The sequence below is a fragment of the Chiloscyllium plagiosum genome, chromosome 2, assembly GCF_004010195.1.
Source record: "Chiloscyllium plagiosum isolate BGI_BamShark_2017 chromosome 2, ASM401019v2, whole genome shotgun sequence".
NCBI classification, from domain to species: Eukaryota; Metazoa; Chordata; class Chondrichthyes; order Orectolobiformes; family Hemiscylliidae; genus Chiloscyllium; species Chiloscyllium plagiosum.
The window spans coordinates 90,153,104-90,168,255 of record NC_057711.1 but is presented as its reverse complement, the minus strand read 5'-3'; the positions used below and the strand labels follow the sequence as shown (position 1 = coordinate 90,168,255).

The 15,152-nt window shown below is 40.0% G+C and overlaps 1 protein-coding gene across 7 annotated transcripts in view; it reads left to right on the top strand.

The window, feature by feature from the left end:
- LOC122561800 (guanine nucleotide-binding protein G(I)/G(S)/G(O) subunit gamma-7) overlaps positions 1–15,152 on the top strand; it is a 313,573-nt gene that overhangs the window by 115,740 nt on the left and 182,681 nt on the right. The window lies entirely within an intron of this gene.

Genomic DNA, 15,152 nt, shown 5'->3' with positions numbered 1-15,152 from the left:
TTGTAACTATACTGGAACAGTGTGGCTCAGACAGCGGCACGTTCTGAAGCACAAGTCTTTGGTACTATTGCTGGAATGTTGTCAGGGCTTGTAGCCTATGTAGTATTCAGTGTCTACAACTGTTTCTTGATATCATGTGGAGTGAATCAAATTGGCTGAAGGCTGGTATCTGTAATGCTGGGGATCACTGGAGGAGGCCAAAATGGATCATCAACTCTGCACTTGTGGCTGAAGGTTGCTGAAAAAGCTTCAGCCTTATCTTTTACACTGGGCTTTTCTGTCATTGATAGAATATTTGTGGAGCTTCGTCCTTCAGTGAATTGCTTAATCAGTCACCATTGTTCATGACAGGATGTGGGAGGTCTGCTGAGCTTAGATCTAATTCATTGGTTGTGGGATCACTTAGCTCTGACTGTCACTTGCTGCTTATGCTGTTTGTCATGCAAGTAGTCCTGTTTGGTGGCTTCACCAGGTTGACATCTCATTCTCAAGTATGCCTAGTGCTGCTCCTTGCCTGCCCTCCTAAACTCTCCATTGAACAAAGGTTGACCCCCGGCTTGATGGGAATGGTTGATTGGGGGATTTCCTGGGCCATGAGATTACAGATTGTGCTGGTGTACAGTTCTGCTGCTGTTGATGGCCAACAGTGCCTCATCAATGCTCAGCCTTGAGTTGCTAGATCTGTTCGAAATCTGTTCCATTTAGCACGGTGATAATGCCACACAATACGATGGAGTGTATTCTCAATGTGAAGGTGTACAGTGGTCGCTCTTACTGATACTGACATGGACAGATGCATCTGCAGCTGGCAGACTGGTAAGGATGAGGTCAAGTGTGTTTTTCCCTCTTGTTAGTTCCCTCACCACCTGCTGCAAACTCAGTCTAGCAGCTATGTCCTTTGGCAGCCAATCAGTTCGATCAGTAGTACTGCTGCTGAGCCAATCTTAGTGGTGGACGTTGAAAATCCCCATCTAAAGTACATTTTGTGCCTTTACTATCTTCAGTGCTTCCTCTAAGTACTGTTCAATGTGGAGGAGGACTGATTCATCTGAGAGAGGATGGTACATGGTAATCAGCAGGTTTCCTTGCCCATGTTTAACCTGAAGTCATGATTCTTCATGGAGTCTGGAGTCAATGTTGAGGATTTCCAAGTCAACTTCTTCCCAACTGTTCACCACTATGCCTCCACCTCTGGATCTGTCCTGCCATTGGGACAGGACATATCCAGGGATGGTGATGATGCTGTCTGGGACATTGTTGCCTCATTATGATTTTCTTTCAAGTTAACACTCCTCTTAACTTCCGTCCAACCTTGGTTAGTTTATCCTTCTCCGGGGATCTTGGAGTCTATATACATAGATCCTTGAAAATTCCCACCCAGGTGGATAGTGCTGTTAAGAAGGCATATGATGTGTTAGGTTTCATTCGTAGAGGGATTGAGTTCCGGAGCCGCAACATCATGCTGCAACTATACAATACGCTGGTGCGGCCACACTTGGAATATTGTGTACAGTTCTGGTCCCCATGTTTTGGGAAGGATGTGGAAGCATTGGAAAAGGTGCAGAGGAGATTTACCAGGATGTTGCCTGGTCTGGAGGAAAGGCCTTATGAAGAAAGGCTGAGAGAATTGAACCTGTTCTCATTGGCAAGAAGAAGGCTAAGAGGGAATTTGATAGAGACATAGAAGATGATCAGAGGATTAGATGAGTAGACAGTGAAAGTCTTTTTCCTAGAATGATTACTTCAGCGTTAATGAGGGGGCATAACTACAAATTAAGAGGTGATAGATTTAAGACAGATGTCAGAGGCAGGTTCTTTACGCAGAGAGTGGTAAGGGCGTGGAATGCACTACCTGCTAATGTAGTCTACTCAACCACATTAGGGAGATTTAAACAATCCTTAGATAAGCACATGAATGATTTTGGGATAGTGTAGGGAGACGAGCTGAGAATAGTTCACAGGTCGGCACGACATCGCGGGCTGAAGGGCCTGTTCTGTGCTATATTGTTCCAAGTTCTATGTTCAAGTCTTTTCTTCTTACTGGGATGTATTTTTGCTGAGAGTCATGAATTAAATGTCTTTATTTGAGTTAAATAGAGTTGTTTCTAACCCGGGTTTTTCTCTCTCGAACTGAATATTAAATTCTATCATGTTATGATCACTACTTTGTCGGGATCATTTACTTGGGGGTCATTATTAAACCTGCCTCATTATCCATTTCCAAATGCATAGTAACATACTTCCAAGTTAACTCCATGACCTATCGCTCTAGGAAATTATTCCTACTGTACTCTATGAATTCATTCATAGCTACTCTTATCAATCTGATTAAACTAATCAAAATGAAGACTAAAGTCACCGTAATTATTTCCACTTTTTTTTTACATGCTCCCATTATTTGTTGATTTATTTCCTGTCCCACGGAGTGGCCACTGTTTGGAGGTCTGTTTTCTACTCCATCCGGTAAGATGACAATGGAGTAGGAGCTTCTCAGCCTGGCGCTCATCTGCTGTGTCTGAATTTCTTTTCGTTTGTTTTTTCTTCACTGTTTTTCTCTTTTTTTCTTTTTTATCTTAATGATCACTTGTTGAAGAGCTCAGTCACGGCAATGACATCAGCAGTGGCAGTTGGCGAGAGGGTCCAGTGTGGGCCTGTGGCAGTGGGCAAGAGGGCTCAACATGGACTTGTTGCAGTTGGTGTGAGGGCCCAGTATGGACTCGTGGCGGTCAGTGAGGGGGTCCAGCCCAGAGTCGTGGCAGTCGGTGAGTGGGCCCAGTATGGATTTGTGGCAGTTGGCAAGTGGGTTCAGTGCACACTCATGGCAGTCGGCAAAGTGGTCTTGTGTGGAAACTTGGCAGCTGGTGAGTGGGTCCAGTAGACTCATGGAGGTCAGTGATTGGGCCCTGCGTGGACTCATGGAAGTCGATGAGTGGGCCCAACGCGGACTTATGGCATCAGAGACAGTTTAGCTTCCCAGCAGCTTCTGCAATAACAAGACAGTCCTAGCGCTGATTCATGATTGCTGTGGTGGAGGCAAGATTGGATTCCAGTGGATGTCTGTATCGCATGCACATTCATGGAAATGTTGGTGGAGGCAAATCTAGGCCCAGTAGGAGAATCTGTGGCATCAGCAGCAGCTGCATTGGCGAGGTTCAGTGAGGACTTAGAAAATACATATGACAATAAATAAATCAAATCAAAAAATACTCTCGCTATTGTTTTTACCTCCACCCAAGTGGACTCTACATTATCTGGCTGAGATCATTTCTCACAACTGTCCTCATTTCCTTTTTTATTACAGTGCTACCCCACCAACTTTTCCATCCCTCCTATCGCTCCGAAAGGTCAAATATCTCTGAATGTTAATTTCCCTGTTTTAATCTCCTAACCATGTTTCCATATTTGCTATGAGACCATAATCATTTACAATTTGCGCTATCAGTTCATTCAAATTTTCCAAATGCTACGTGCATTATGATACAAAGCCTTTAAGTTTTTCTGTTATTGAAGTTCCTGACACTTTTGTGGCTCCTTGGTGCAATATGACGTTCACACTTCTTGTTCATTCTTGTTATTTTCTGATAACGACCAATCCCTTCACTAGCCTCAGGCTGTTTCAGCATTACTTACCGAATCCCTGGAACTGCCTCATAGCCACACACTCCTGTCTCTGTCCACCTACCAAATTCAAAATAATTAATCCAACAAGTGTCGCAGTCTCCTGAAACTCTTCCCCGCCCTGATATGTCACAGTCTTCGAAGCTCAAAATCCAACTCATCAACTCTGAGGCCGAGTTCCTTGAACAACCAGCACTTGCTACAGATGTGATTGCTCTGAGCCACAATGAGTTTCACAAGCTCCCAAATGATGTGGGGACAACACATTGTTTGGTCTTGCATCTCTATTTTATTTACTTAGTTCTTAATTTATCTATTTTAATTTCCTATGGGTTGTTTAGTTTGTAATCTATAAATATTGTTTACTATTTATTTACCTTCAATCTGAAACCTATAATAGTCAAATAAGCAGTTATTACTAGCCAGTAACCTTATGATTTACCTGTGATGTCATGCTTTGTTTTGTGCTGGGCCTCAGTTTATCTTCTTAAAAAGACCTTATTAACTAAAGGCCATAAAGCAAGTAAAAAGCACCTCTTCCCCTCTGCACTGATTTCCCATGCTGCTCCAAAATTCCCAAAGTATATACAGAACAACCTCAGTTATCCAAACATCAATTATTCGAATTTTGGATTATCCAAACAAGATCTTAAGGTTCCTGTACATGCATTTCCATTGACGAAGGAAAATTTTATTCCTCATCCATTTAATGCATCATTTTGTGAATTTGAACAGGAAAGTGTGCTTTAATAAATAATTAACTTCAAATTTATACTCGAGATGTGATGTTAGAGTTAAGTCTGAAACGTCTGGATATCAAACCTACAGCTCAGCGAGCAAACCTACACCCTGAACCTCAACCTGACCTACAAACCTTCACAAACCTTGCAAAAATAAGTCTTACACTTTTATAAAAAGGCTGTCCTATACTTATTCTCCCCTAGGACAAAGGTTTGTGACTGTGAACACACAAGAACAACATATGTGCAAGCCTGTGCTCTGTGCTGTAACAGCAAGATTCCCTCTCAACATTGACTTGCTTGGTTTTGCAAATGCAAGATTTTTTTTCCTCAGCTCATTCTCTGGAAAGTTAAGTTAAAAAAACGTTCTCACACTTTTTGTTTCCGTTGCTTTTTCCTCCCGTTATCCCATGATGATTCATTTTTTTTCCAAACAAAAAGTAATTCAATATCTTTCAGCTGACAAGAATATTTCATGTAACTTATTTTTGATGGGCGAGAGCAAATTGTTGTGAGTAGCACACATAAAAATAAACAGGAGGAAAACTTGACAGGAGGAAACACAAGGAAAACATTATTCCCCCCCAAAAAAATTGATGAGAAGACAGAAATTGATGCAAGTGAAAAAGAATTCCCTCTCTCTCGTGTTCTCCCTGTGTTTTGCGCCCCTCTCTCTCTCTCTCTCTCTCTCTAAGGGTTCGGCGATCACTGAGGAGGGAGGGACAACATTTGGTTCGTCTGGACGGCAGGACGACACCAAGCAGAAAGATTCCTACTGCTCTCAAGGACCAGGATAAAACCAAGGAAAATGTCAGTGAAAACTTCCACAGAGGAATCCATAGTTAATTTCATTCATGACCTTTACAGATTAATAGAAAACTACAAAAGATTTAGTGCTTATTTTGAAGCAATTCTGGATTTTAAGAGTCAGCATAAGTAAGCAACGCAATTTTCTGATATTGCAGTTGTGATTATAAATTACTTCTTTGACTTTTGCTTTATTATCTAATATAGCTGAGCTTCATAGAGTCTAGTTACAATGTTGGTGATGCTCATTTTGAAGGCCCTTTCACTTTCTTTGTATTGTTAGTGTAATGTTTGCTCCCTTGTATTCATCTAACTCCAGCTTTACTCCTGGAACTCATATTGCTCCAACAAGAAAGATCTTCTCTAAGATCTGTGCCTTTCCATTGTGGATAGGTTTTCCTCTCATCCGAATGTACTTTCTTTTCCCTACACTTCTTTGCTAACTCTGAGATAGACTGCTGCTTTTGTTCTGTTATGACTGTACAAGTGCTGCTGACTTGCTGTCAGTGTTTGTATTTCAGCTGCTGATTGCCTGTTTGTCGTCTTGAAGCAGTACTGTTCTTAAAGTGGTAAATTCACTTTCCGTGAAAAATATTTATTCTTTTGGGTAAATATATTCCTTCTACTATTGTTACTTTCAGCTGTTTCAGCAATGGTGACCACCATTGATCACATGTTGTGTTGGTCTCTCGGTACCAATCATGGGCAGCTGTTGGTAAGGGGAAGTTCATGCCAACCAGTTCTCATTTCATGCAGAGTCAAAGGGCGTGCCTAATTATCAGTGGTAGAAGATGGGCTACTAGAAAGTCTTAACTGAAAGAAGCATTTCTTTAATGGAAACAAGGTATCATTTCTTACATGACAGCAGTAGATTGAATTAATATTAACCAGTTGCAATTAATTACAGCTATTGGGAGCCAGATATGTCAACTTTTCTCATTGAATCAGAGAGGCATAAAGCACAGAAATAGACCAAACTTTATCCCAAACCAAGCTAGTCCCACCTGCCTTCTCCTGGCTCATATCCCTCCCAATTCATGTATTTTAAATGTTGTAACTGTGCCCGCATCCACCACTTCTTCAGGAAGTTCATTGCACATGTGAACCATCTTCTGTGTAAAGAATTTGCTGTTTATGTCTTTTTTAAATCTCTCTCCTCTCATCTTAAAAGTGTGACCCCTCCCTTTGAAATCTTAGGTCTTCATGCAAAACGATTTCTCCACACAAAGATTGTGAGACACTGTCAGAATCGTGCTAATGCAACTCAATGTTAACTCTTTCAGAACCATTGCCTTCTATAACACTTGCAAAACAGTATATTTTTCCCAATGGAATAGTAGTATTTGGAACCTTCTTTTGAACAGTCATTATGTGTCAGTAAATTATCTGCAACGAAGCTAAATCATTATCTGTTAACTCGTACACTTCAATCATAATCTTTTAAGTGCTGCCGTAATGAAGCATATGCAAAACATGACACTTATTTTTCATTCGTTTGCAATGAGGATTCTCTGAGAGGAGGGTTACTTTAATATCCCTATCTGTGTTCCTACTTTGAGACATAAATGAAAATCTTATTAAAACATTCTCTGGCTCTAACCTGTCATTGTACCAATGAGCAGCAGTGCAATCACAAATTATAAACTGAACATATGTAGATATTTTATTTTTAATTAAGTGGTAACTGAATAACAAGCTTTTCTTATCTTTACTGCTTATTTATCAGAATCCTTACGTTTGAGAGATCCACATACGTTCTTGCTATTGAGCGAGTCCAACGATGGTTTGCCAGACTGATTCCTGGATAGGCAGGGATGACATATGAAGAAAACTGGATCAATTGGGCTTAATATCACTAGAATGTAGAAGGATGAGGGGGGATCTCCTGAAAAACTATAAAGTCCTGCTAGGAATGGATAGGCGAGATGAGGGAAGAATGTTCCACTATTTGAAATGTCCAGAACCAGAGGTCTCAGTCTAAGAATAAGGAGTAAGCCATTCAGGACTGAGATGAGGAAGAATTTCTTTACTCAGAGTTGTGAATCTGTGGACTTCTCTACCACAGGGGTCCAATTCCTTAGATATGTTCAAGATGGAGCAGAATTTGGCCCTGGCAGCTATAAGGGACCAAGGGGTACGGAGAGAAAACGTGTGGGATACTGAAATTTAATGATCAACCATGCATGTTGAACGGTGGTGCAGATTTGAAATGTCGAATGGCCTACTCCTGCATCTATTTTCAATGTTTCTATGTTTAATATGTGGTATTTTATCATTTGTCAGTCACTCAGCATGAAGTTTAACCAACAATTGACATGATTTTAGCACAACTGAATGCATGACCTTGAAGCAGTAACTCATAAAATACCTTTCAAAACTTGAAATGTAATTTTGTGCTTTCAACTTGTTACTGTGGAGTATTCTGTGAAGTGATTCTTGCATCATCACAGAAGTCTTGAAAAAAGAATTTTAGAACACATGTTTATTTCACAGAAGCCAGCAGATGGCAGAGTTGTTCTGTTTTTAGGTTTAGTTTGAATCACAGGAGAAATATTGTAGAGTAGACAATGTGCTCTTTGTTGATAATGCAAGTGAGTGCAGCCATTGTTTTGTCATTCAGTGCACCAGCTGTCAGCTGAATTGTGCTCATTCCACTCAATGCATATAACCCTGCCAATACCAAATTATCTGCAGACTGCTATCTTGGAGTGAGTATTGCACTTCTGTACATTAATTCTGAGCATTTAACTTGTTCAAAAGTAAAATTAAAAACAATTTTTTCCTCAATATTCTTAATACATTATGTTGGACATGACAGTGAACTTACGGCAAAATATACCTCAATAATTGCTTGAAACCTTTGTGGAAAATAAATCCTTTAATAGTTGTGACTGAAATGGTATATCTTAATACCTGTACAAATCCTCCACTGTATCGTGTTCACAGCATTTACAATGGTACAAGTTAAGAATTTGCTTTTTAATCCCTATAATTTTTATTTGACAGCTCCTAGGTACCTATTTTGCAGCAATGGATTGTCATTTATATTTTAGCTTCTAATGCAGCTTTATTAAAGAAATTGTTCAAGCATTTTCATAAGATGAAGGTGTTAATTTTACTTAGTAATCTATCCAGATGGTTTGTACACAAGTATATGCACAATTTTCATTGAAAAGTATGCAAAGTGTTTAAAAAAAAGATGAGTTGCATATTATTACAATCCTGTGGGCCTAACAGAAATGTTGACATTCCACTCTTGTGCTTTTGATTGCCTTGCAAATGCAGTTTAATACAAAGTTGAAGCAAGATCTAAAAACATTACTGGACATCCAGCTGCCTGCAAACCCTACAGTTTGCTGGCTGTTGGATGCAGGTGCACAACAGTTTTCTAAGGAAACCAGCAATCCAACTTGGCTGCCACTCCCAAGTCATTTTAGCAGCTGCATTTCAGTCCATGATCTAAAATACAGTTACACCACTGATAGCAATACACAGAAACTGGACAGTTAGCCATGTTACTACATGATGGGAATTTTTGCAGCCTGACCTCTTCCTCTTCCTACTCTACTGCAACCCTTTTTAAGCATGTACAGATGCGTTCAGGAAAGACGCAGAATTAAGTCACTCTTTTACATAAAATAGGAAATTGCGAGTGAGTATATAATTCTATTAGCAATTTTAATTTAGTAGCTTGTGATTCAGACTGATGTTACCTGTGGTTACCGTGATGGTCAAGCAAAGCATATTTACAAATTGACTGGCACATTCAATACCAGTAGAAAATCTAAGCTTTCAGCTGTACAACACTTCTTGCAGACTGTATTTATTTTCATCAATCTGTTCAAACATGTTGTGAGACATCTCCAGGGTAGGTTGAGCTGGCTCAAAAGTAGGAGCAGTACCACTGCACCATGAGAGCCCCTTTGTAGGGCTGTCCATGTCAATTTAATCAACCTGTTCAGAGATGTTATGACATTTCTCTGAAGCAGGTGGGACTAGACCCCAGGCTTCCTGACTTAGTAAGGGACATCACCAGTGCTCAACAAGAGCCCAATATGTAAAGCAGTCTCAGCTTGACTTAATTGCTAGAAATTGAATATTGTGGTATTTGAGGTTTCAATTCATTAATGTTGGATTTTAACAAATGATACTAATGTGATAACATCTGTTGGGAATTGGTGTTAATTAATTAAAGTTCCAGTAGTTTTGTTAGAAAACCAGCTGGCATTAGATTTTAAGCTTTTGACAGCTGCAAAGCAAAGAACTGAAGAGCAAATAGCTCCATCCAACAGCATCTGACAATCTAACATCCCGTTTATTTCTGGGGTGATCATATAAAAATAAGTTGAGAGGCTATTTTAAAGTACTCAATTTAGACCTTGAGTTTTAATTATCCATCCTATCTTTTGCCTTTATGCTGTGCAGTCTGCAAATACTGGAAATCTAAAATCAAAGGCTGAAAATGTTGGAGATGTAGAATGGATTTGTCAGTGTTTGAAAATAAATTAAGTGTTTCAGGCACAGATATTTCATCAGAATATGAAAACAAAAACAAGCCTGCACCTTTTTCAGTTGGGGGTAGGAGAGATTAACGGAAACATTAATTCATCTTTTCTGTTTCAGAGGCACATGGCAATGACATTCCCAGATTTTTCTTATTTCTCTGTGGACTTAGAGTCTGAATAATTGATAATAGGTATATCAAAATAATCTTAGACATTTTTGACAACTAAAGTGTTGACTTGGAAACAATCGTCGGCCTGGAATCTCCTTTCACATAGCCATTAAATTGAACATTTTGATAATCTTCTATAAGTAACATTCAATGCACTGGTTTGATTAGATTAGATTACTTACAGTGTGGAACTAGGCCCTTCAGCCCAAAAAGTCCACACCGACCTCTGAAGAGCAACCAACTCAGACCCATTCCCCTACATTTACCCCTTTACCTACATTTACCTCTTCACGTAACACTATGGGCAATTTAGCATGGCCAATTCACCTAACCTGCACATTTTTTGGATTGTGGGAGGAAACCGGAGCAACTCGGAGGAAACCCACGCAGACACGGGGAAAATGTGCAAACTCCACGCAGATAGTTGCCTGAGGCGGGTATTGAACCCGGATCTCTGGCACTGTGAGGCAGCAGTGCTAACCACTGTGCCACCCACATTATCATCACATGAAATTATACTTAAATTAAGTGAACAATTGATGATCAACCAATGCAGTACCTTTAAGCCAGAAAGAAATTATTTATGTCACAGATGTTGATGCAGTAAATGTCTTTCTTTATAACGTCAGTCAATGATGAGTCAACCATTACAGGTAACAGCTTGTGAGCCCACTTCTATTCATACAGAATTTAAAATATGTGAGGCTTCCAGTTGAACAATTTTAAATTGGTGCAACTAAGATTTTGTTGATACCCTGCTCTAAATTGCTTGAGCTCAAAGTGGCATTTCATGTATTTATTCAATGCCCAAACATGCCAGAAAGTAACAATGCTCTACTAGGTCAAAACAAAATTCATTTGTTCACACAGCAAAGTTCTTAGATTCTCAGTTTTGAGAGTTCAACATTGTCATATAGCCACAACTGTATATAATTTTAAAATTATAAACCAGTTTCAAATAATGCATTTGTTGTCATGCAGTAAATGCTAAAATAACAGTTGCAATATTTTTAAGACAAGAGGTGAAATTGGTCCGTTCAGCTGTTGCTCCATTCAGCAAGGGCAAATGGACAGTCTGCTTAGCATCCTGCCAATTTTCTCTTCCATTAAGGTTAATAGCAACAAAAATCAAGCAGGCTGATGAAAGAGCTGTCAATTTAATAAAAGCTGTTTTGCAGGTCCAACACCTTTGATGGTAACTATAGAACACATGACTAGGTGTATATTGTGAGCTGAAATGTTGAAGTGAGAACTGAGGCTCTCAACATGTTCCACATCACATCATGTAAACTTTAAGTAGCAATGCAAACCTGCAAGTACTTCTATTGACTCAACATAAGCAACAAAAACTGAAAATAGTTGATCATCCTTTTAAGTACCACTGTTAAGATGCCGTTCCTGCTGCTAAATGTATGAGATTAAGACTGGATAGTAGCTGGAACTTTCAGTTCAAAATGCCTCAGTTGAGTCAGAGTTATACACTGACTGAAGCCATGATTCACTACTCTGTATGCTTCAGATTCACAATAATCCAGTCAAATTAGCATCGAGTGTGGCCAGCACTAGTAATGTATGTGTGCAATTGGATGCCATTTTGGACCTGTCGTAACCAATCTTTTAACTTTACCACAATAATTAAAATTACATAGAAGTCCCTCTGTGCTATAGTCTGTAGCTTGGCAAAAAAAATCAGCAGAGGTAACACAGAAGAAATCAATGTGCTCGAAGACAGGGAGGGCAAGGAGGAGGAGAAGTGGGAGGGGGAGAGAGAACTCAGCAGGACCTGGGTCTTCAGGGAGCATCAGGTCTATTTTAACCTCAGCACAAAACAGTATGTGTAAGATGTCTGTCACATGTTAGGTGCTCATGGATATATGCCATCCATAACGATAAGATCAGCAGCTTCACAGCTAGAGCGAAGACAGCATTTCCAACTGATCTCCAACTGATCTCCAAGTGATCCACTGAAGACAGTGCTGATCTCTTTCTGTGTCAAGATCCTTCTCAACTAAAGCAGGCAATATTTTCAAGATCCCAGTTCGATATCGCTGCTCATCTGTATACAAAGATAAAATAACATATTACATACCCTCTTTCATCAGGAAAGATAGAAAAGTGAGCACCAACTTCTCCAGGACAATAGGTATATCCAGTATACCCCTCCTGGGTGTAGAGCACCATTAAGTACACATAGACCACTTTAAGGGTTCCACATGTAAAATCAGGGATGTAGCACAAACACGAAGTGTTCATTTTTCAATGTACTATTGCTATGCAGCCATATTCATTTCAACAGGAAGGCTAGTCTCTGCTATTCTGACAGAGCCGCGATGTCTTTAGTCTGTGTTGATCTGCTGCACCGTCAGCATTTGAGCCACAATGAAGTCAGTGAGCATCTATAGACCTAAAATCGTAGAAATTTACAACACAGAATGATGCTATTTGCCCAAAAGTATCTTCAGTCTCAGTTAACTCTGCAAAATATCAGCCATTAAAAGCTGTATCATGCTTGGGTCCAGAAATATGGTAGTGCCTGCTTGTCTGTTCTGGAAACACTAGGCCCAAACCTCTGTACAAATGTCTGTGCATATTCAGTGCCACATTCCTCAGTGCTTCTTCACATAGCAAACAGGTTCACAGATCTATGAGTGCACTAAACATTTGTGTCTTCTGTCTGTTCTCTATGATGCCCCATCAAAGACCTCACCTGAGCATCCTGGAATAGCACTCATGTGACCTCAGCTTCGAGGAGGTTGACATGTACACTATTCTTGTTCCCAGCATGCCTCCCAACTCTAAGCAAGCCTTTAAAGTTTGCAGTGGCCCACTATATGTTATAATATTGTAAGTTTCAGGTCATAGAATACATGGACCAACTCAAGGAAGCAACCTTGCATAATTAAAAATTGCTGATAGAGCTTGCATTATAAAGGTGATTACCTGCACAAGCTGGTTTTGGAACAATAAACTTATCAGTAATTCAGTGCTTTTGCAATGAACTAAATCCATGTGGGTTATTCTTTATGACCAGGAAATATGGGTTACAAAATTCTAAGGTTTCGATTGAATAAATGTGTTTTGAGTCTGTGCATTTCAGGGCTCCTAAGTACAGTATGTTTCATTAGTCTAAGAGTTACTTTTTTTGTAATTCATTGAATTCTTTGTCTATTTCAAAAAGTTATGAATGAAATTGCACTCCAATGCCAAAAAACTCCTTAGAGCAGGGCATTTAAAAAGTATGGACCCTTAAAAAGAGCAAAGCATTCACAGTAATATCCTACAGGAACTTAAGAAGGAACTCAAACTAGATACGATCAGAATGGTTCAGGGTAGGATTGGGACATGGGCTCCAACTATAGAAAACAGACTTCTTGAACACTTTGTAACAAGCCTACCAATCACGGAGTTTCCATGGTCTTGTGGAGTTATTAAAATCTATTTGGTGTCTACTTATTTATCTGAAGTAGTTTGATGTGAATTGGGACAAGTACATGGAGTAGTTTCATTGCATGCATTGAATTTTGGTGTTTTGTCACTTAAGTGAAAATTGGGCCAAAGGTCCCAACACTTGACTTTTATGCAACCACTTCAGCAGTGTCACCATAGATCCTCTGCAGAGGGTGCTCTTCCCAATGAGTAGCAATTAATCAGGCAGACCTTTTGCCCTGGATTTCATTGTGTAATCAATAATATACAGGATTTTTAGGGAAATGGACTAGAGTCATAGATATATACAGCGCGGAAACAGCCCCTTTGGTCCAATCAGATATCCTTTGTAAATCTAGTCCCATTTGCCAGCACTTGGCCCATATCCCTCTAAACCCTTCCTATTCATATACTCATCCAGTTGCTTTTTAAATGTTGTAATCGTACCTGCCTTCTGGCAACTCATTCAATACACACGTCGCCCTCTGCATGAAAAGGTTGCTTGTTAGATCCCTTTTATATCTTTCCCTCTCATTTTAGATCTATATCCTCCAGTTTTGGACTTCCCCACCCCAGGGAAAAGACCTTGCCTATTTACCCTATCCATGCCCCTCATGCATTTATAAACCTCCTATAGTTTCACCCCTCAGCCTGCAATGCTCCAGGGAAAATAGCTCCAGTTTGTTCAGCCTTTCCCTATAGCTCAACCCTCCAACCATAGCAGCATCCTCATAAATCTTTTCTGAACCTTTTCTATAGGAAGGAGACTGGAATTGCATACAGTACTCCAAAAGTGCTGAATCAATGTCCTGTACTACTGCAACATGACCTCCCAACTCCTATACTCAGTGCACTGATCAATAAAGGAAAGCATATCAACTGCCTTCTTCACTATCCTATCTACCTGCGACTCCACTTTCAAGGAACTATGAACCTGCACTCCAATGTCTCTTTGTTCAACAACACTCCCCAGGACCTTATCATTAAGTGTACAAGTTCTGCTCTGATTTACCTTTCCAAAATGCAGCACCTCCCATTTATCTAAATTAAACTCCATCTGCTACTCCTCAGCCCAATGGCCCATCTGATCAATCTCCCATTGTACACTGAGGTAACCTTCTTCGTTGTTCGCTACACCTCCAATTTTAGTGTCATCTGAAAACTTACTACCATACCGCCTGTGTTCACATCCAAATCATTTATATAAATAACGAAAAGCAGTGGACCCAGCAATGATCTTTGTGTCACATCACTGGTCACAGGCAACCCTCTGTCTTCCACCTTCAAGCCAGTTCTGGATCCAAATGGCTAGTTCTCCCTGTATTCCACGTGATCTTACCTTGCTAACCAGTCTCCCATGGGGAACCTTGTTGAACGCCTTATTGAAGACCATATAGCTCACACCTACAGCTCTGCCCTCATCAATCTTCTTTGTTACTTCTTCAAAAAAACTCAATCAAAAACCAGATATACGAACAAATCAACGGAACACCCATGGGATCACCAATCTCGGGACTCATAGCAGAGGCAGTTATGCAAAGGTTAGAACAAACAGTCCTACCACAAATTCAACCCAAACTCTGGGTCAGATATGTCGATGACACGTTTGTAATCATTAAAAACACGGAAATAGAAAAAACACACCGGATCATCAACGCCACACTCACAGGAATCAGATTCACGAGAGAAGAAGAAAAGGATAGCCAACTCCCATTCCTAGACGTGATGATACAGAGAACACCAGACGGAGAATTCACGACAAGAGTATACACAGACCAAGTCCTAAACTATGAAAGTAACCACCCCAACACACACAAACGAAACTGCATCAGGACACTATTCAAAAGAGCCACAACACACTGCAGTACACCATAACTGCAAAAAGA